Below are 23,325 nucleotides of genomic sequence, written 5' to 3'. Positions count from 1 at the left end.
CACTGAATAGTTGCCAACATTTTAATATTGGAAGAATTCATGTTAAAGAAAAACTGACTAGATTTCTGGCTTCTCTTGAAAATTTAAATCTGACAATGCTCTGTCCCCATTTTTTCAGAGCAATAATCTGCTGGATTCAGATATGGGGACATGGACTGTTTTCCAGTTTTGGACATCTCCCAACAGGCCCCTTTCACTCATTTACATTCTTTATTTGACCATTTTAGGCCTCTAGGTTCATTATTCCTACTAAAGCTTCTTTTGAAAAGATAGGGTGTGGCACTGATGACTAGCTATTCGTTAAATTGGTTTCTTTGTCCTGGGTATGGAACTACGCTCTTTTTCCTAACTTCCCTTGCAGTTAAGTGTGGTCATGAGATTGAGTTCTAGCCAATGAATGCAGTAGAAGTAATATGTGCCACTTTCCAGCCTATCCCATGCATACTTTCCATGCATACTTTTCCATCGCCTATCATCTCCTTCTGATGGCTGGATGCAGATAAACAGAAGGCCCTGCATATTGGCAGAGCCACAAAATTGAAGGAGCCTGGGTCTTCAATGACTTTATCTGTAGGAGAGCTGACCTACTGGCTGCATGGCCCTGACTGTTAATGTGAGTAAGAAATACACTTTTTAAAAAAATTTCTAAATTAAATCTGAGAGATTGAAAAGTATAATGACACTTCTTTTCTCAGAATTGTACTGCGAGTTCTAGTCTTTTATCTTACAATTGTTGAAATTATGTATAGGTTCCTGGTTTGAAGTAGAACAGAAAAATACACTTCTATGGTAAAACTTCACTCATTTAGGTCTCTTTGTTATGGTAGTTAGCCCACCCTGAACGACCCAGCATGCTGATGACCTGGCAATCGTACGTGTTCATACAGGTCCCTGTGCGAAAGGACCTAATCCTTGATAACAAACTTCAAGTAGGCAGAGGATAGTGAGAATGAATGACATCTTTCCTGGTGGCACTGTTGGTTCTGAGTGCCTGGTGTGTGGGGACTTGTAGATAAAATTCAGTAGTAGAAAGGAGTGAGGGAAAGAAATGTTGGGCCATCCCTGACATTTAAAATGCTTTCTACTTGGAGGAGCCCTATCATTAGCACCTACACAAAACCTTTCCTGAGCACCTGGTCTAGTGCTTTGAGTTCATCTCCAAGGTCAGTAGACTGATTTTGAATTTCTCTGCTAGCTTTATTAAAATTTGTTGAGAGAAAAAGCAAACCTCAGTTTCAACTTACATGTGCAACCTTTTCGAGAGCCCTCAGCTAGACAAACCATCCCACTTATGTTTTTCTGAATTACTAGGCTGCAAGCAAAATTAGTTTAAATTAAGTATTTGATATTTATTATAGTTTGCATATTAGTTTTAGGTCAAATTTTGAGGCTATAAAATTAATTATTTACATACAGCATGACTTACAATTATATATTTACGTGCTAATAGTATATTGATTCTAGTATAAGCATTGTATAGAGAACATCATACCTATTTATAAGATTTGAAGCAGAATTTTAATTGACTGAAGACTAGTTTTTAAAATCATTGTCTTTGAAGTGTTCATCAGGGTAGGCCTCTGTGGAGAGAGGACCAGAAATTTCTAGCTGCTCGGCTTGCTACTGTGCAGGTAACTTCAATTTTGGGCATAAGGACAAGGAAACCAATCCATTTTGACTTTTGGTGCTTTGTACAAAGCTGTAGTGTACTTGATGGCATATGGCTCCCACTTATAGTATTGTTTTTATAGTTTGCTTAATGGCAGTCCACTTTATGACATAATTTTCAGGAACACATTGCAATGAAAGTGAAGAATACCTGATATCCTTTAAATATGGAGTTTGGATGGAAAAATCTTATATCTGTCAACCTGAGAGCCATCCTGTTACTGAATTCATTGTGTGGAACCCATCAAACAATAACAGCTTTAGGAAGGAATGCTTTTTTAGAGTCCTGGAATGTTAGGACTCAAAGAGACCTGTGACTCTAGGTGAATCTACCCAACTCACTACCCTTCTTTGGAATTTTCCCCGTGGTTTCTGCGGAAGAGGTAGAACCAGGCTCAACTACCCTTACCCCTTTGGCCATAACTGGAATAACTGTCCACAATAGGGATAGACAGTTGATTTAAACAGAACCAATCAAATTATCTCCCTCTCTTTGTTTGAACTAAGAGCTATAGAGATTGAGGTATTTAGTCAGAGGCCCCAGAGTTGTTTGTTTTTAGGAATGAGTGGGTCAAGTAATTATGTTAAGAAAGAGACTCCAGACTTAAATAGGTACCAAAATATTAGCTTTGTTATTAGTAAATCTGAGTTGGGAAATATCATCTGGACCCAAGACCAAAATGGGCTGGCTTCCTACTCCTTACTCCCTGTAGTTGAAGTTTCTTTCCGGTAGCAGAAAGAGCAGCCAGAACTTTATAGCCCCCACCCCTGGGGGCTCAACGCCTGACTGGATGAGCACTATGTACAGAGGCCAGACATACCTGGAGGAGAGGGAGCCCCAAGACTTGTGGGCAGAACAGGCCCCAAAAGAAAGGTAATTAAGAAGATCTGGGTTCTACACACACAAGGACCCTCTTCTTAGTTCTGCCAATCAGATAAGTCACTCCCAGGGAAAGGAGTGATGGAAAGGGGTAAAGAGAGGATGTACTTCCTTCCAAATACTCTCTAAACAAGGAAAATTTTCAGTTTTATGGGCCAAGGCAGGAGTCTGGGGAGGGGGAGATGCTTATTTCTCCTATATTGTCAACCAATGTTATGAAGAGTAGAAATTAGGAGTCCGCAGAGAGAGAAAAAATAAGGGCAGGAGAGGGGAGAGATCACACAGCTGACAGGAAAAGTGGAGAAAGTAGCTGCCTGACATCTCTATTCCCATGAGGCTAGCCTCTTCTTGCTATGGGTTCTAGGAGGCCTCTGACGCCTCACAAGAAACCTCTATTACTTAATTTGGCTTCTGAACTTCCCTTTCTTTTTAATCAGACCATCCCTGAGACACAACTTTACTGAAAGTTTGTTGTGTGCTAAATGCTGAGGTATGTACCTGACGATCTTCAGTTAATTTGGTGAAAGGCTGATTTGTTATAATGGACGTAGGTAAAGAGTAAGTCATTAAAGATCTGATATTTAAAGGATTTAGCATGTTAACTGCCCCCTTTTGCCCAATATAGACTCTCATCAGCGATGCAGAGTATGCTCAGTAACACTTAGAAAACCCCCCCAAAAAACACTAGTTAACATGTGGGGAATTATTAAACGCTTTCTTCAGAAAAGGTATAATTCCACAGAAATGCTGTGAATACATTTGTAATAGATCTAACATTCATTTGACCTTATAAAATGGTTAAGCGCAGACAAAAAGATCATGATATTAGGTTGAACCATATGAAATTTTCGTTTTTTTTGTAGGTCAAAATGGGCAAATATAGGCAATTTCCTATGAGTCAGCCTCATTATGCACCACAATAGTGTTAATGGTTTTGTGCATCTGAGAGGTGAAGCACTTCTTCATGCAGAGAGCTGGCTACCTTTTAGTCTAGCCTGAAATCTGGGGCGGTGGTTCACAAACCCCAGTTCATGACTAAGTGGAAACTTGTCTGTGCAAAATGAGAGAAATAATGACAGTGTAAAGAATTTTTTTTGAATATGTTAAATTTCTTCAATTTAAACATCCTGAGATTACAGAATTTTGAAGGCTTAAAATGTCTTTTCTTTTGTAAAATGATGTTATAGTAGATGGCACTTCTAAAGTCTACTTACTTGGAAAAAATAGTGGCAAGTGCATATCAGCCTTCAAAATGTTCTTGATATTTTACTATTCTGTAAAATACAAATGTTCATGAACCACCCAAGGGCACACAAGATAACTGGAAGTAGTATGACAGAAATGTAGGCAAGTAGGAAAAATTGAAGGCCGTACAGGCCATTCACACATCGTGGACTCTTTATTCTTTCATCTGTTCGTACAATAACCTGTGGATCACCGAAGGTGATTTCTTGCTACCCTTAGGGGTGGCAGGTTGTCAGTGCCTGGGATCTTCTCTGCTGCCATCCCCTATATCTCTCCTTTGCTTGATAAACAGGCACGGCTCCACCTGTAATCCACTGAGGTGGGCAATGTCCCTCCAGCTCCTTCTCCCCTGAAACCTGAGCAAGAAGACGACAGAGAAGTTACCATTCTATCCCTGGTACCTCCCACCTTCCCTTCTTTCCCAGCACACGTGCATATTATTATTGTGGAAGTTTCTGAAGTTCTTTAATGAAGGGTCTTATAGGTCTCAAAATACAGAACTGTAAAGAAAGAACAGAGATGAAGACTTTATCTAACTTCCTTTCCCTCTCGTGCTACAGAAAGGAAGAACCTTCTTTTAATAAAGCCTTTAAAAGACCTCCTTCTCTCTTGACTGACTTCTCTTTCCTTGATATTTTGCAGTCAACTTTTCTAAGTTCCCGTTTTTTACTTGACTCCCTCCCTCATTGAATGGAGTTTCCAAGCCCACCCCCATTCCTTCTTCTATCTTGAGGGCTTCAGGCCTTGGCTGTGTCCAATCTGCAGATGGAGGAGCTGGCCTATTGCCCCATCTATGGGGGAAAAATAATATCCTTCAATTTTGGTTCAGCCTGCCCTGCAGCAGGTGCTGTAGTTGATTGCTTCAGTTATTTTACCTGAGAAGCAAGATAAGAATCCACTTTTTCATAGACAATACAGTACTATCTCAAGTAAGTCAAGTTTACTTCTCCTATTAGCATACTAGCAGGATGTAACCTTTCCCATTGCAAAATAACAATATCACCAAACAGAATTATTTTACTGCAAAGAATTTGACTCTTTCTTGGATATGGCTTTTTTTTTTTTTTTTTTTAAATAAGCACAAGTACTGCAGTTGTAAATGGTTCTCCTTTACCACTCTGGAGGGGTGGCACCAGTTCCAATTAGATTTCATTAGATTCTAAATCACTTGGCTGGTAGTAGTAGGATGGAGAGCTTGTGTTACCAGCTTATCCCACCACTGAAGTGATAGGAACTATGTATAGTTGGCACGGAGATAGAGAGAAGAAGAAGGTGTAGGACCAGCTGTTAGAAAGCTCACAGTCTAGATGGAACTCTACTATTGCAAACACTTCTATCATCTTATACTAAGTAGTATACAAGCCAGGACACAGAATTTAGGTGTTCAATGTAAGACATTCTTGATACCGAGGCAACTTTAAAGTCACATAGCATTAGCTGATAACGGTTTGCAGTGTTTTCACTTTTATTATCTCATTTGATCTACGTGATTATGTTGTGAGATGTTGTTATTGCATTTCACAGAGAATTAGAGCTCAGAAAACTGAAGTAACTTGGTCAAAGTCACCCAGCTTCTGAGAGGCAGAACTGGGATTTACATTGTAACTAAAAGATGCATACTGCCTTTGATTGACTGCCATGAGTTATATTACCAGACTAATGTAGATAAGAATGTATATTAATAGTTAGTGATCAAGTTTAAAGGAATAAGCAGTTTAGGGCTGTATTACACACATAAAAACAAGAAAGTTCTAGAAAATAATACATAAAATAGGAGAATAGAAAACTCTGGCCGAAAGAACAGATGTTCTAATATTTGATAAATGTATTTAACAGTGATGGCTCTTGAAATTAGTCTTCCACAAAGCAAAGATATTCAGAATTCATGTAACCATAACATATATTGTTGAGTACACGAGTCAGAGGAATTGCTAAAACAAATGCAGAGACTGAGTCAATTAACACTTATGATTTTGGGGACAGAGCTTCAGTAGTTAATAGTTAAATGTCTTGATCAAGATGGAATCCATTATAGTTGTAAGTAAAGTCATTCAATAGCATTGACATTTGGAATCAAACTAGACTAGTTTCAGTTTGTTTAAATAGTTAAAGCCTTTGTGAAAATGGATCTCTAAACCAATTGGCATCAAATCAGGAGATAATGTTTCTGTATCTCAGCTGTCAGGATCTATCTTAGACCAAATTATTTGTGCCCCACTCTTCCCCACTCCCCCAACTCTGCACTTAGTACAGCTGGGGTAGTACTAGTAAATTTAAGTGCCTATAAGAGCAGTGTAGGCTATTTAAATAAGAAGATGGACCAGGTTAAATAGAGACTGTTGGGCACTGCCTGTGACCTTGGTACCCATCCCACCTATCCCACTCAGACTCACATTCCTTTGGCTGTGCTACAAGCTGAAAATCTCTCCCCTGTGCAGATGCTCATCCCGTAAAGGTCAAGAGAAAAGCTTTTGGAGACAGACAGATCTGCCATTCAAGGAACTTACGTACATTCCTATTCATTTTTTCTTTTACCTCAAATGGGGATTATAAAACTTATCTTCACTGTAACTACCTTTTATTATGCAGAGTTTTGATTATTTCACCATCTCAAAGGAAAATGTAGTAACCTATTTCATTGATGACCTCACGATGGCAGGGCCTGGTAAACAGGCAGTAGCAGGTACCCTAGATGCCCTGGTGGGAAATGTGCGATGTGAGAGTAGGAGAAACATCCAACGAGAATTCAGGGCCAGTCACTTCGGTGAAGTTTCTGGGAGACTAGTGATCTGGGATGTGAAGGGATATCCCCTCCAAAGTAATTCCAAGAAGGAGGTACAATGCATTGTGGGTCACTTTGGATTTTGGAGGCAACATATCCCACATTTGGAATCCATTAACTAAGAGAACACATAAAGTCACCAGGTTTGAGTGAGGCCAAGAGTAAGAGAAGCCACTACAGCTTGTCCAAGCCTCAGAGCAAAGCTCTGTCATTTAGCCCTTACAAGCCATCAGCCAGCAGGTCCAAGGATGGTTGAAATGTCTGTGGCAGTTTGCGATGCCCTTTGTAGCCTCTAGTAGACCCCTACAGGGGCATCACATACAAGCAAGCTTGTAGTATTTGGAAATAAATAAATATTCTACTGTTGAGAAGCTGCTCTTGGCTTGCTAGTGGGCCCCATTAGACACTGAAAGTTCACTGACTATGTGAACTTAGCCTCCAATAGTGACCTAGGTGTTTTCTGCTCCACCGGGGACTAATGTTCGGTCTGTCCGGCAGCACTCCATCATCAGGTGGAAATGACATATGAGATCAGGCCTACTCATGTTCTATAGGCACTAATGACTTTTTTTTTCTTTTTTTTTTGGTGAGGAAGATTAGCCCTGAGCTAACATCCGACGCCAATCCTCCTTTTTTTGCCGAGGAAGATTGGCCTTGGGCTAGCATCCATGCCTGTCTTCCTCTACTTTATATGGGACACTGCCACACCACGGCTTGCCAAGCGGTGCATTGGTGCATGCCCGGGATCTGAACCCACGAACCCAGGGCCGCCGAAGTGGAACGCATGCACTTAACTGCTACGCCACAGGGCCGGCCCCAGCACTAATGACTTTTAAGAGCAGGTGGCTCACATTCCCAATATACTTACTCCTGTTGCAGTGTCACCTTTCTGTCAACCCACCCATGGCCTCATGCAGGGTTTTCTATAACTAGCTAACTGAGGAAGGAAAAGTTCAATTCTGGTTTGCAAATGGCTCTTCCTTATAATATAGCACTGCACAAGTGACCTGCTGCAGCAACATAACCCCACAGAGGGGTGGATCTGAAGGACAATGAGGAATAAAAATCCTTCTAGTGGGCAGAAATTTGGGTGATATCACTGATCTTGCATTTTGTTTGTCTGGAAGGACAGATGGTCAGAATCATGGACCTATACCAGTTCATGGACAGAAGCTAATGGTTTGCCTGGATATTCAGGGGTTTGGAAAGATCACGACTGGAGGATTGGTGATAAGTGGATTTGGGGAAGAGATATGTGGATAAACCTCCCAGAATGGGCCCAGAATGTAAGATTGTTTATATATTACGTAAGTATTCACCAAAGTGCCCCCTCTATGGAAAAACAATTTTCAATAACCATGTGGACAAGATAACTTTCCCTGTAGGTGTCACTAAATTGCTGTCACTAGCCACCCTAGTGTCGATCAATGGGCTAATGAACAAGTGACCACGATGGCAGGGATGGAAGTAATGCATACGCTCCAAAACAGAATTCCCTTCACCAAGTTTGATCTGGCTAATGCCCATGCTCTGTGTCCAGTCTGCGCCATACTTTATGGAAAACTGGAAGCCACACCTAGTGGCAGGTCAGTTAGATAAGATACTTTCTGTTACAGAAGAGGCAGCAACTTGTTCTCACTGGAATTGTCATTTATTTGGGATTTTATTTTGCCTTCCCTGTTGCCATCTTTCTGCAAGCATTATAATCCATGCTCTTTCTGAATGCCTTAACCTCTATTATGGTATCCCATGGAACACTGAGTCTGACCAAGTAACTAACTTTACATAAAAAATAAAAAACAGTGAGTGGACTTTCATGGAATATAATGGTCTTAACATATACTCCATCACTCACAGACAGATTTTTTTTTCAGCTTTACTGATGTATAATTGACAAACAAAATTGTAAGATATTTAAAGTGTACAGTAAAGTGTACATTGGACAATGGTTTTATAGAACGCTTAAGGGGCTCCATTGAAGACTGGTTAGCGTGGATCATGGCGGAAGTGGTGTGATTCTGGAGCTGGTAGCTATTGCAGGAGCTCCTGATTCAATAGGCAGCTTCTGCCTTCTTCAGTTTCCTGATTTTGTCAGGAGCAGCTCCTCTCTTAGTGTCCAAGTTCTGTGATGTGACTTTGGGAGTCACTCCCTGAATGCCAGCCTACATCCGGTTTCTGCAGTCTCCTACAGACCAAGTCATTTAACATCCAGTAACCGTTTCCATAGTGCTCCAGTTAGCTGGAATGGATTCTATTTTCTGCAACTGAACCCTGACTGATACAGGCAGGAAACTCTTGCCCCGATCCTAAAGTTAGACGGACAACTGACTCCATGCACAGGCAAAGGCAATTTTACCCTGTGACTTTTAACATGCAGCATTTTGAGAAAGTTTCATTAGCAGTTGATTATAATGTACCCCCAAAATGTTTCATTGTTGTCGTAATATAAGCAAATTTGAGAAAGGGATAAAAGGGTATTGGTATGAATTCTTTGGGAGTTTACGTTAAGAAATGTAAAGTTAAACTAGCAATTATAATAATAATGTTTACTTATTATGTAACCACGTGGACAAGTCATTGAATATTTTGTAAATTTAGAATAACAATTTTTTTCTCTTAAACATGTCATAAAACTATTGGAGATGTTAATGTTGTGTTTTGTAATTCATAGTACTGTGCTACAGAATAGAAGTACAAACAAGCCTTAATATAATGTGAAAATTATATCTATTCATTATTTTTTAAAATCAGTGACTGAAATACTTTCTGAAAACAGAATCCTTCCACTGAAGTTGAGCAGTAGTAAAAGCTGCCTGCCTAAAAGTCTCTAAATGGAAGCTTTCCTGGGTTAGCTTCATAGACTGGGAAATTTGGGGGAATTTCAAAACCCATTGAAAGTACTTCCTGAAACTCACCTGGTGCATCTGCTGACCTCCATTCTCATCATTGTCATCAAGTACTAGAAGTTTAGAGTGTCTACGTGCAAATGACACTTTTAAAACTTCACTGTGCTTTTATATAATTTTAAAGGAGATTAGTGCTGGGTCTGTATGATCCTGGATGACCTATTATTTATAGCAGTGCTTCTTAAACTGGAGACTTGTTTGGCAGGTCAGGGAAGGACCTGAATTTTTGCATTTCTAACAAGGTCCCAGGTGGTGAGATGCTTCTGGTTTGAGGAGTGCACTTTGAGTAAGAAGGAATTATAAGCTGAAATTTAAAATCTCAATTAACTTCTTTCTTTTAAAATTAACAGCAAGTAATTTGTTTCCTTCTTCTGATCCAGACATTATTTGGATACTGCACTTAACCCAGTCCCAATGTCAACTCAGAATAAATATGTATAAAAGAAGAAGAAAGGCAGGGAAGTTAAGTAGTGATTTAAAATACTGGCAGATTTTCAGCTCTGGACTGGGTCGAAGACTTTTCTCTCCACTCGGTTACAAGCAGAGTCTATTTACTAGTGTGGACTTGAGGGTAAAGCAAGACCTGGATTTGGATCCTGGATCCACCTTTCGTGTTGTACGAACTTTGGAAAGTTTTTAAAATTCCTAAGCTTGGTTTCCCCATGTGGTTGTCCTAATGTCACAGAGTGGCAGGAAGGTTAAAGGGACACTGCAGGTAATGTGCTCAGTAGGTCCCTGCATATAGGAACTGCCCAGTAACTACTACCTGCTTCACTGGTTCTTATCTTCAGGGAGCAAATGAGTTGAGGTCCAATTTGACCATGACTCTCACTGAGGTAGGAATTTCTTGACTAAAAACGTATCAGCTATAACAGTCAGTGAGGTCGCTGTGTGAAAACCAGTCTGTCATCATCATCATCATCATATCCTCGTATCATTATCAAATAAGAAGGTAATAATTGCATATAGAGTACTTCACCTGGAAGAAAAATTATGAATATCAAAATTGGATAAATTTTATTTTTGTATTACTTATGATTGGAAGTTGTCTCATTTATAACTTTTGGCTTAGATCTTTAAGTATCAGTATACTTATTTTTGTCATTGTCATGAATACATAAGGAAAAGAAAGCATGCATATTTTGTCTTTATGAATATTTAGCTATGTAGTTGCCCTAAAACCTTGTAACGAGTTCTATAAACATACAGATTAATATTCAATACATCAAATGGTCCATATTTATGCAGCATGTTAGACACTTTCATTGCAATCTCAGAAACTTTTTTTTCCGTTGAGGAGGCATTTGTGCAATTGTTCATATCTGTAGAACTTCTAACACTGTATGTAAAATTACACTTCTGTATAATTGCCTATGCAATTAACATTTAGGAAGAAATTATTTATTCAGGAGCACATTTCACAATTCAATTTCAGTCTGTGACAAAGAGGCTTTTAAATGTTAATCTTATGAAAGAAAATGGAGCAAATAGTAAAGACTATGGATTAATACAAGAGGCAGCATTTACAGCATAATGTTTTCCCTCACTGGGGAATTACCTATTTTCTACCAGAGAGTCTAGGCTTGTTTCAAATCTCACTGGGAAGTGTGGGGTTGAATTTTATATATTGTGCATGTTAGATGGCTTCACATCAGGTGACTAAATAAAACATCAAAATGGTAACAAATATATTTGTTGTTGAAACTTTAAAAGAGACAGAAAGAATAAATGCACATTATGGTGGAGTTAAAAATGATCAAGGATATGTAGAAAATAAAGATAGGATGTATATTTTCTCAGTCTCAATCCTATGGAAGTTTCCTGCCTTGGATAATAATCCTTTCAAAGCTTATGAACAGGATCCACACCCCACCCCCTATCAGCTAGCTTTCAATTTCAGTAACATGTAGTGACATCTCTGGAGAAAGACAGCTACTATCCCTGTCACTATCTATTACTGCAGGAATTTGTAGAAGTATGAGGGAGACAAGATTAATCAGAAATATTGTCATCTATTATTTACATATTTCTTTTCTGATTATGGAATATTATGTTGAAATAAGATTAAAGAGTTTGATAAATACCTGACAGAACGTAAAAACTTATGGGAAAGTAATTTTCTAGCCATATTTGTGATAGGAGCTTAAAATTTTCTTTGTCTTTAATTATTCTGAGATATAATTAAGTGGTTTGAGTTTAATTGCAAAGTAAATGTATAAATAAGTACTTGTGTATAAAAATTATTGATAATAATATACAGAAATGAGATGAAATATATGCTTGTTTAATCATAATATAATAATTCATTGTCATTGCCACTGCCTTAGCCTAAGCCGTTAAAATCTCTCATCCGTACAATTACAACAGCCATTTTTCCAGGCTCCCTGCCTTCACACTAGCCTATGCCCACAGAGCAGTCAGAATTAACTTCTTAAACTGAACTTTGATTATATCCAAGGCTCCCACTGCCATGTCTATCCACCTGTGTCTGTGCGGCTCCAACCCCTTCTCCTCCTTTTATTTTGGATGAACTCTTCATTATCCCATTCAAAGCCAGCCATCCACTTGTGGGTGAGATGCCATCTCCTTTCACTTACTAAAACACCTCTCCAGATTCTCCCCCTCCTCTCTTTAGCATCATAACTTTTTCTCTTTCCATTGGATCATTTTTATGAGTATAACTACTCAAACCTCTCTCCTGCTATTCCTTTGCTCCCTTTTACAAAATCATTCCTCTAAATAGAATTTATACTCATTTCCTCCAATTCTCCCATTCTCTCTGAACCCACTCCAATCAGGCCACTACCCACCATCACTTTATTAAAACTATTTTTATTAAAGTTTACCAATAACCTCCACATTGAAAATTCAACAGTCAGTTCGTAGCCCTCATCTTAATTGAGCTACTGTCAGCATTTGGCACAGATGATTATTCCTCACTCGTTGAGACTTTGTTTTCAGTAGGCTTCTGGGCCATCGCAGCTTCTGGTTTTCCTCCTGCCTCACTGGCAGCTCTTTCTTAGATTCCCCTGTGAGCATTCATGTCTCACTTCCTCGTTTCGTTCAAGTCTTTGCTCAAATATCACATCACAGTCAGGTCTTCCTATTCCACCTGTCTTAGTCAGGATTCTCCCGAGAAACAGGACTAATAGGATATTTATATCCACAAGCAACAGAAGGAAAGAGAGAGAGAGAGATTTATTATAAGGAATTGGCTCATGCGATTATGGAGGCCGAGAAGTCCCAAGATCTGCAGTTGGCAAGCTGGAGATTCAGGAGAGCTGGTTGTGTAGTTCCAGTCTGAGTCAGAAGGCCCAAGAACCAGGAGATGGTATATGTTCCAACCTAGGGGTAGGAGAAGACCAATGTTGTAGCTCAAGAAAAGCTGGAATTCAGGCTGGCAAAGTCCCCTCTTACTCAATCTTTTCTTTTTTCTATTTAGGTCTTCAACTGATTGAATGAGGCCCATCTACATCAGGGACGGCAATCTGCTTTACTTAGACTACAGATTCAAATGTTAATCTCACGAAGAAACAGATGTATGCAGAATAATGTTTGACCAAGTATCTGGGCATTCTGTGTCCCAGTCAAGCTGACAATTAAATTAATCATCACACCACCCTATTTAAAATGGCAACCAACAATGCACACTCTATCCCTTTCCCTGATTGTCTCGTCTCCATAGCACCCATCACCATCCACATGCAGTATGCTATACTTAGTTGCTGATTGGGCGACTATCCCGTACACTGCGATGGTAGTTCTGGGATGGTGTGATTCTTCATGACTGTACCTCCTGTTCCACAGCAGTATTTGGCACATAGTAGATGATAATTAACTGAGTGTCACTCCCTTGCTTAAAACCTTTCCATGGCTTATTATTGCACTTGAGATAAGTTCTAAAGTGTTGACCATGGTCTACAAACCTGTGTGATCTGCTTATTCCTTCCTCTCTAACTTCTCCCTTGTTCCTACTTTGACTTCCTAGAACACACCAAGCACTTTTCTGCCTCAAGGTTTTGATGCTGTTCCTCTTTCCAGGAACACTGTTCCCTCTTGCCTTGTGTATCTGGATCCTGCTTATACTTTAGGGATGAGATTAGCTACTTCCTCCTCAGAGTGGCCTTCCCTGACCACCGTATTTTCTAAATTTCTCTCTGTTATTCTCTACCACTCTATCCTTTTTGTTTTATTCATATCTCTGATCTGTGATTACATTTTTTCCTTTTTAATTGAATATAATTCACATACAACAAATCTGCCCTTTTAAAGTGGACAATTTATTGGGTTTTAGTCTAATCACACAGTTGTGCAAACATCACCACTGTCTAATTCCAGAACACTTTCTTTATCATCATTCGCAGGCACTTCCTCATTTCCCCTCCCCACAGCTCCTGACAAACACCAATCTACTTTCTGTCTTTATAGATTTGCCTATTCTGGATATTTCATATAAATGGAATCATACAATATATAAACTTTCTGTCTGGCTTCTTTCACTTAACATAATGTTTTCAAGCTTCATCCATGTTGTAGCATATATCAGTACTTCATTCCTTTTTATGCCTAAATAACATTCCATTGTATGAATACACCACATTTCATTTATCCATTCATCACGTAATGGGCATTTTGGTTGTTTCTGCTTTTTGGCTATTATGAATAATGTTGTTATGAACATTCATGTACAAGTTCTTGGGTAGACATGTGTTTCCATTTCTCAATTTGTTTTTTTTTTATTTTTTGGTGAGGAAGATTAGCCCTAAGCTAACAGCTGTTGCCAATCCTCCTCTTTTTGCTGATGAAGATTGGCCCCGGGCTAACATCTGTGCCCATCTTCCTCCACTTTATATGGGACGCCACCACAGCATGGCTTGACAAGTGGTGCATCAGTGTGCACCCGGGATCCGAACCTGTGAACCCCGGGCCACTGCAGCAGAGCACGTGGACTTAACTGCTATGCCACTGGGCCAGCCCCCCATTTCTCAATTTGTAATGATATATTTATTTACTTGTTTCCTTATTTAGTTGTCAATATTAGCAGAGGATATGCTTCATGAGGTTGGGGATCATCCTGCATCATCCACCTCTAAATCCCCAGTGACCACACAGAAAGCACTCAATATATTGTATCTGTTGGATAATGAAGGCTTACAGATGAGGGGCTGTATAACCAGAGGCAGCCTGCCTTTTCAACTCATGGTTCAGCGTGTGGAAATCATCTCAGCCACAAGTGGATCACACGGCTGGCATCTGACACCAAACTGTAGTATTTTTGGGGTGCTGGAATCTGAGCTGGGAAACCTCACTAGAAATTTCTATCTCTCTGCCTGAATTAGACATGTGCCTTTGGGAAAGTTCTTAATATCTGTGAGACTTCTTTCCTTGTTTATGAAGTGAAGAGATTAGATTAGATCAGGCGTTTTCCAAATATGTTCTGTAGAGATGGGTGTGTGGGGCTGCCTCAGGCACCACTTCCTTCCTTTGACCAATGTGACTCCAGTTCTGTGTACTTTTTAGAGTAACAGGTTTCTACATACAACTTCATTTAAAAATGGTCATGTGGGGCTGGCCCCATGGTGTAGTGGTTAAGTTTGGCACACTCTGCTTCGGTGGCCCAGGCTCATGGGTTCTGTTCCTGGGCTCGGACCTACACACTCGTCAGCCATGCTGTGGTGGCGACCCATGTACCAAATACAGGAAGATTGGCACAGATGTTAGCTCAGGGCGAATCTTCCTCAGCTAAAAAAGAAAAGAAAAGAAAAGAAAAGGTCATGAAGGTATGCTTAAAAAAAATTTAGAAAGCCACTGGACACACCAAAGGAAGGTCAAGCTGTTCTCAGCTCTGAATTTCTGTTGTATTGAGTTCATTTGGAAATGAAAGGAGGGAGGGATGGGTAGAATGCCAATGGCCAGGAAGAGGGTTCTCAGACACACACCACCTGGATGGAGCCTGTTTGGCTGGCAAAACGGTGTGGAACCTGGCGTGGTAAGTTGTGGTAGCATGTTGGAGGGACGAAGACAAGGCCAATGCAGTAAGAAGGTGATAAAGATAGGGGCTGGATGGTGGAAGGCATTTGGTGCTGAGTGATGTTTGTGTCCATAAACTTCTGCAAATATTAAGGAGCCACTGTGGTTGTTTAAACGGGTGACATGATAAAAATGGCCTTTAGGAGGATAAAGACATAGCACACTGGCAGGCCACTCCAGGAACTGAAATAAGCCTTCAAGAGGCAGGTAATTTGATTAAATTACTTTTTTCATTATTCATTCAGTGATTTGGGGGCTTGTAATTTAATTCTTGGATTATGTAAAGATTCTTCTGGTCTCTGTGCACCAGTGCATTCTCATTAAGGAGCTCACACAATTTTGGTGTTCAGATCCAACGATGAATTTAAATTCTAAAGGGCTAGCCTGTTTGAGATTTCTTCTCCTTTGTGCTAAGGTGGCCAGTTGTGGTGAAGTTAAGTAGTTCAGTGCTTCTCTGCACATGTGTAGTCTTCTCTAGTGGGGAGGGGTGTCTGTCTCTCAGCTGAATGGAGATACCACTGAACAGTTGTGCTGAATCCCAAGGTATTCCTAGGTGAGCAACAGAATGACCTGAGAAGCCCTCTGACTTCTAGCATATTGACGGATGGAGATTTATTTCCTATTGACTGTGTTCCTTGATTGGAATAGGAACAGTGTCACCCCCAATCCATTAGGCTGACATCTCTTGTAATTGAAAGCCAAACAGGTTTGTGTAGTAAAGATTGCTTGTGGATTTGTGTATGTATTGAGAAGAGGGAAAGTGGGATAGAAGAGAAAGCCAAGAAGGAAGACTGGACACTGGTTGTTGAAACCGCAGTGTATGAAGGGGCTTGAACTCTGTCGTAAGATGCCCCATGTAGTCAGCTGTCTGAGAGATGTGTGTTAGAACAAACGCCTGCTACCTGAGAAAACTGGTGTCTCATTTTGAGTTGCATTTCCTACAGAAGTATCATTTGTGATCCTGGTTTACATCATTTATTATGAAATCAGAAAATGCATTCCCTTAGCCTAAGTGGAGGATATGACTGTTGGAAAAAATTTAAAATGATAATTAGAAATTTTGCTTTGGGGATGGGATCAGGAAGTGCAGGGAACAAAAAGGAGATAAAATGGAGAAATCACTTTTAGGGTCCAGGTTGTGTTGTTGGTACGTAGTACAACAGTGAGGATGCAGTTGTCCAAACTGGCAGCCTAGATTAAGCTTAGGTGTTGACTAACAGCCACTGTGTGGCTTGTCGGCTTGCAAGGGTCTAGTCATCTGGAGGAGAAGACAGAAAAATAAGCAAATGCCTATCCTACAGGTAAGGGCGAACTGTATTTTTTGAGCACATGAAGGAAGGCACTTCACCCACCTTGTGGGTGTGGGAATCAAGGCAGCACTGGGAGCGGCTGAGAGCTAACCTGAGTGTCTTCAGGGAGTGATCAAGGGAGACATCTTAGCAGAGGGAGCAGCACGCCCAACTGTAGAGGTGGAAGTATTTGAATCATGCCATTAACTACGTTAGTGTAGCGCTCCTGGAGATCTCTCTCTCTCTGTCGAGTGTGGAGGACATCAGCGTGGGAGTGGAACCACAGAAGAATGGAAAGAGAGGCAGCTGGAGCGCTAAGCAGGGTCAAGATCATTAAGGCCTCGTAAAACCAGGTTAAGAGATCTCAGAGAAATGGAAATACTTACAGGAGGAAAAGAAAATGCTATAGCTGTAGACAACAACAAAAGTCGTAAAATCCAAATCCAGTAGCTTGTACTTAAAATAAGGGTGTTAGGAAATCATTTTAGGGGAGCAGGGAAAGATCTAAAGAATGCAGTGAAAACGTGAAATAAGGAGAGAGGAATATTTTTGGCTCAGTTTTTGAAGTTGGATTCTCACCCAGGTGAGCCTCACTCTGTTCACTCACGGTTAATTCTGCGCCCTATCTCCAGTGGTAGAGGATTTGGAAACACGGGATGGCTCTGGGACCCCTGAGACTTCAGACCCTCCGAGATGACGTTCGGGTCGGTGACAAGAGGGGCACCTCAAGTACTTGTAGTGCTGTTGGGAGAGGCTGGGCTGAGAGCAGGCCAGAAGCAGCACGCGCTCCAGCTGGTCGTTGCCATGAGGGTCTTGCCCTGGTGTTGCCACATCTTCGGTTCTGTGAAATATTGACAACTAATTAAAATTTCCTCTGGTCTTTGCCTTTGCTTATGTCACAGCTACCTCCTCTCATTTTTGTTGTTAGAGCCATAAAACTGTGCAAGCTATTATGATTTTTCACTAAGAAACAACCAGCAGTTCATGAAGTTTCCATTTTGAATAACTCCAGAGTGCTGTCTTACTAATTTTGAATGAGAATATAAAATGCTAATGGAGCATTGGCCTCAACACTGCTGCCTCCTTCTGCAAGCAACTATATGGGAAGCCAATTAATCCTGGTGGTTGCTTGGCAAGGTGGCCGAAGTCAGAGTTGGATTTTAATTTGCCTCCATTTCCACGGTAGGCCTAAGCCTGGATGTGCCCAGGTTCTGCTTGTTTCTTTGCTGCTAAGACTCTCCTTTTTCTCTCAGTTTGACTTGTCCTCAGGTTAACTGTTGGTTCTGGCCAATCAGGAGCCTTGACAGGAATTCTGAGCGAGAAGGGGAGTGGGGTCATGAGTGGGGTATTTATTCCCTTGGTTTCCTCAGGGAGTATTGACATCATAGAGTCATTGAGACAGTTAAATAATGCAAACTTAGTACAGTCCCCAGTATATGTAAGCTCTCAACAAAACTTCTTTTAATTGATTTTTGTTTTTATAGAATAATTAATATAGTCTAAGAGATCAAATACTAATATTTCCCCATGTTTCCTGTGGGAAGCGGATCTTTGCTTTCTCCAGCTCTTTGAATTTTAGTATCTATTCTTCTCATCTTCCTTTGAGTCTAAGGAGGAGGTTGGTTTTAGCTTCATTGCTTATAGTTCCAGATTTCTGCACTTTCCCTTGTGGTTCCCTATCCCCACTCAGATTGTAAAAATGAATTTCTTTTTAAATAAACCCTCCTAGAATTATCTTAATGTGTGTGTGCCATCCACTTCCTGTTGGAACCCTGACTATTCAATACTCAAAACCATTGTCATCTCTTGCTTGGACTACTGGCTGTCTCCAGTCCCATTTTAAGCAGAGCCAACTTAACGTGCAGTTCTGAATATACCAATTCCCTTCTAAATATCTCTTACAATCCACTACCTTCAATGTAGACCTTCTATTTAACACTTTTTCAATTGCAACTTCACCGACATCTTCACCTGTCTCTGTCTTTCTCCAGGCACAGGTGGACCCAGTGCCCTACTCTTTTTTTTATTTTTTATTGAGGTCATACTGGCTCATAACATTGTGTAAATTTCAGGTATACATTATTATATTTCAGTTTCATTATAGACTGCATTGTGTTCACCACCAAAAGTCTAGTTTTTATGCGTTACCATACATATGTGCCCCTTTGCCCCTTTGCCCTACTCCCACTCCATTCCCCTCTGGTAACCACTAATCTGTTCCATCTATGTGTTTGTTTATCTTCCACATATGAGTGAAATCATACAGTATTTGTCTTTCTCTGTCTGACTTATTTCACTCAGCGTAATACCCTTAAGGTCCATCCATGTTGTAGCAAATGACACAATTTTGTCTTTTTTATGGCTGAGCAGTATTCCATTGCATATATATACTACATCTTCTTTATCTATTCATCCATTGGTGGGCACTTGGGTTGCTTCCACATCTTAATTATTGTGAATAATGCTGCGATGAACATAGGGGTGCATAAATCTCTTTGAATTGTTGATTTCATATTCTTTGGATAAATACCCAGTAGTGCGATAGCTGGATCATATGGTATTTATCAATAGATGCAGAGAAAGCATTTGACAAGATCCAACATCCATTTATGATCAAAACTCTCAATAAAATGGTTCTACAAGGGAAGTACCTCAACATGATAAAGGCCGTATATGACAAACCAACAGCCAACATCATACCCAACAGTGAAAAACCAAAAGCCATTCTTCTGAGAACAGGAACAAGACAAGGGTACCCCCCTTGCCACTCTTATTCAACATAGTACTGGAAGTCTTAGCCAGAGCCATTAGGCAAGAAAAAGAAATAAAAGGGATGCAAATTGGAGAGGAAGAAGTAAACTCTCACTATTTGTGGATGATATGATTCTATATATAGAAAACATGTAAAAAATTCTCCTGTAAAGAATCCACCAAAAAACTGTTAGAAATAATAAACAACTACAGCAAAGTAAGAGGGTACAAAATCAACATACAAAAATCAGTTGAATTTCCATAAACTAATAACAAACTAGCAGAAAGAGAAATCAAGAATACAATCCCATTTACAATTACAACAAAAAGAATAAAATGTCTAGGAATAAATTTAACCAAGGAAGTGAAAGACCTATACACTGAAAACTGTAAGACTTTACTGAAAGAAATTGAAGAAGACACAAAGAAATGGAAAGATATTCCATGCTCATGGATTGGAAAAATAAACATAGTCAAAATGTCCATATTACCTAACGCGAGAGCCCTACTCTTGAGCAAAATTAACCCCCTTACCCAGTGGTAGATCCAGGCTCCGCCTCCCCCAAATCCTTTGAAACAACAACTTCCATCTTATAAAATGCAATGGTTAATCCTCTGTATCCATCTCACTTTACCTCTTAGGAGCATTTGAGCTGGTTGATTAATTTCTCCTTCTTGAAACACTTTTTTTCTCTTGCCTCCTTTTTTTTTTCAGTCCACTTTCCTGGGTTTCTTGCTCCTTCATTGCCTGCTTTGATGGCTTCTCACCATCTTCTTTTCTTCTAAATACTGGAATGTTCTAAGGCTCTGTGCTTGTCTATGTTTTTTATAAAGACTCTTCCTCTGGGTAATTTCACCCATTGCTTTGTCTTTAAATAGTATCTATATGGAGAAGATTGCCACATTTACCTCATGAGACGGGAGCCCTTCCTTGGCTCTAGACTCCTGTACTTAATTTGCCATTTGGCATCTTTACATCTTTAGATATTTCATCCTTATCTCAAACTTAACAAGTCCAAAGTAGGACTCTTTATTTGCCACTACACCTAATTTAATTTAAATCTTTCTCCTTTTTTATTGTATATATTTAAGGCTGGAATTTTTCATACAAATACTACTATAGGTAAATTCATAAATGTTAAGTAATGATTCATTATTTTCTCTTCTAAATATTTTCTAATTTCCTTTATGAATTCTTTTTGATCTATGAATTGAGTAGAAGTATATTTTGAAGATTTCAAAGGTATGAGTCTTTTGGAGTTACGTTTTTGTTATTCATTTCTAATTTTACTGCATCTTAGAGAAGGTGGTCTGTATGATATTCAATCCTTATTTTTTGTTGAAATTTTCCTTGTAGCCTAGTGCATGATACATTTTTAGAAATATTTGATGTCGACTTAAGGACAGAGAGACAGAATGGCTTTGTGGTGCAGATTGTGGGAGGGTCCCTGTAAAGCTTTTGTTTCTCCCAGGAGCTTCAGGAATATCAAAAGTCTGAAACCCATTTCATGTTAATTTCTTGGCTTTGGGGTTCTGGACACCAGATACCTACATAGGCCTGTTGTTTTGATATCTCAAAAGAACTTTCTTGGTGGCTCATCCACTCAGAGCTCAGGAAGCATCACACAAGCTCACAATTATATCCCTGTGCTGGTGGGTGAACACTTCCTAGCCCGCCCTTTACCTGAGCTTACAACACTTTAAGGGGCCTGGGTTTGTGCGAGGATCTCAGTCACAACTCCCCATATCGCAGGCCAGGCACATTCTTTTCTCCTTGCTTGTGTGTCAGATCCTAAAGTAGTTTAGTAAGTTTTTTAAATAATCTTTAAAAATTTGTTTCATTAAAAACTTTTTTTGACAAATATAATTGTATATATTTAAAATGTACAATGTGATTATTTGATACAAAGATATACATTGTAGAATGATTACAAGATCGAGGTAATTAACACATCCCTCACCTCACATAGTTAACTCTTTTTGTGTGTGGTGAGAATGCTTAAGATCTACTCTCAGCAATTTGCAAGTATATGATACCATATTAATAGCTATAGTCACCATGCTGTGCATTAGATCCTCTGAACTTATTCTTCTTATAACTGAAAAGTTGTGCCCTTTGACCTCCATCACCTCATTTACTCCTCCCCCTAGCTGCTGGCAACCGCCATTCTAGTCTCTGTTTCTATGAACTAGGCCTTATTTATTTGTTTATTTTAGATTCCACATATAATTCATACCATACATATTTGTCCCTCTCTGTTTGGCTTATTTCACTTAGCATAATGCCCTCCAGGTTCATCCATGTTGTCACAAATGGCAGGATTTCCTTTTTCTACGGCTGAATAATATTCCATTATTCCATATATATTCCACATATATATATATGCACAATGGAATATTATATTAATGGAATAGTATTATTATATAGTATATATACGCCTCATGGGATTGCTGGAACACATGGTAGTTAAATTTTTAATTTTTTGTGGAACTGCCATACTGTTTTCCAAAATGGCTGTACCAATTTATGTTCCCATCATCAATGTATAGGGATTCTCTTTTCTCCACATCCTTGCCAACGTTTGTTATCTTTTGTCTTTTTGATAATAGCCATCCTAACAGGTGTGAGGTGATACCTCATTGTGATTTTGATTGGCATTACTCTGTTGATTAATGATGTTGATTATATATTTTCAAATATCTATTGGCCATCTGTATATCCTCTTTGGAAAAATGTCTATTCTGGTCCTTTTCCTATTTTTCAATTGCTTTATTTACTTTTTTGCTATTGAGTTGTATGAGTTCTTTATATGATTTGAATATTAACCTCTGATGGGATAGACGGTTTGCAAATATTTTCTCCCATTCTGTAGGTTGTTTTTTCAATTTATCAATTGGTTCCTTTGCTATTCAGAAACTCTTTAGTTTTATGTAGTCCCACTTTTTTGCTTTAGCTTTTGTCACCTGTGCTTTTGGTGTCTTATCCAAGAAATCATTGCCAAGACTAATGTTAAGGATCTTTTCCCCTATGTTTTCTTCTAGGAGTTTTAATATTTCAGGTCTTACATTTAAGTCTTTGATTTATTTCCATTTAAAGTTGAGAGTGGTGTAAGATAGGATCCAGTTTCATTATTTTGCATGTGGATATCCAGTTTTCCCAACACTATTTATTAAAAAGACTGTTCTTTCCCCATTTTATGCTCTTGGTGTCCTTATCAAAAATTGGTTAACCATATATGCATGGGATTTCATTCTAATTAACCTCTTTCCTGGAATCCAAACACCTGTTGTAATTGATTATTCAGCACTTCCATCTGGATGTCCCATAGACATCACAGACATGTCCAAATCTAAATTCATTACTTTACTCTCAATTATTTTCCACTTTCTATTTTAATTATTGATATCTTTGTCAAATTAGACAGGAATAAGTTTGCCCATTAAGGTCTATAACTATCTTAGAATAAAAGACCTTGACAACACCAAAATGTATTCTTGTATATATATATACATATATATCAGAACTACCAAATAATAATGAACTTCTTATACACTTGTTTTCTCAATAGTATTTTCCATGTCTATGTTTCTTGGGTTGAGTTGCTTTGTCCTATGTCAAGTCATGGAAAACAGCTGTTCAAAATTTAAAGTCACAAAAGTCAAGATTTAGTGGAATGACAATCTTCATTTATTTTCACACTTTCTAGGAGGAGTGCTAAATAAGCTGTGATGTTCAAGACTTTTATAACAAGAACATAAAATAATGTTCTATCT

At 39.2% G+C, this 23,325-nt stretch overlaps 1 long non-coding RNA gene across 2 annotated transcripts in view; it reads left to right on the top strand.

Moving 5' to 3' along the window:
* The first annotated feature begins 534 nt into the window (after positions 1 to 534).
* Positions 535 to 23,325, top strand: part of LOC131421950 (uncharacterized) — a 52,952-nt gene continuing 30,161 nt past the window's right edge. For both annotated transcript variants that reach the window (XR_009223991.1, XR_009223990.1), the window contains exon 1: positions 535 to 613. This is a non-coding gene — a long non-coding RNA (uncharacterized LOC131421950). The remainder of the gene's footprint in view (positions 614 to 23,325) is intronic.

This window comes from Diceros bicornis, chromosome 25 (assembly GCF_020826845.1).
Source record: "Diceros bicornis minor isolate mBicDic1 chromosome 25, mDicBic1.mat.cur, whole genome shotgun sequence".
NCBI lineage: Eukaryota > Metazoa > Chordata > Mammalia > Perissodactyla > Rhinocerotidae > Diceros > Diceros bicornis.
This window is presented reverse-complemented; position numbering and strand designations above follow the sequence as displayed.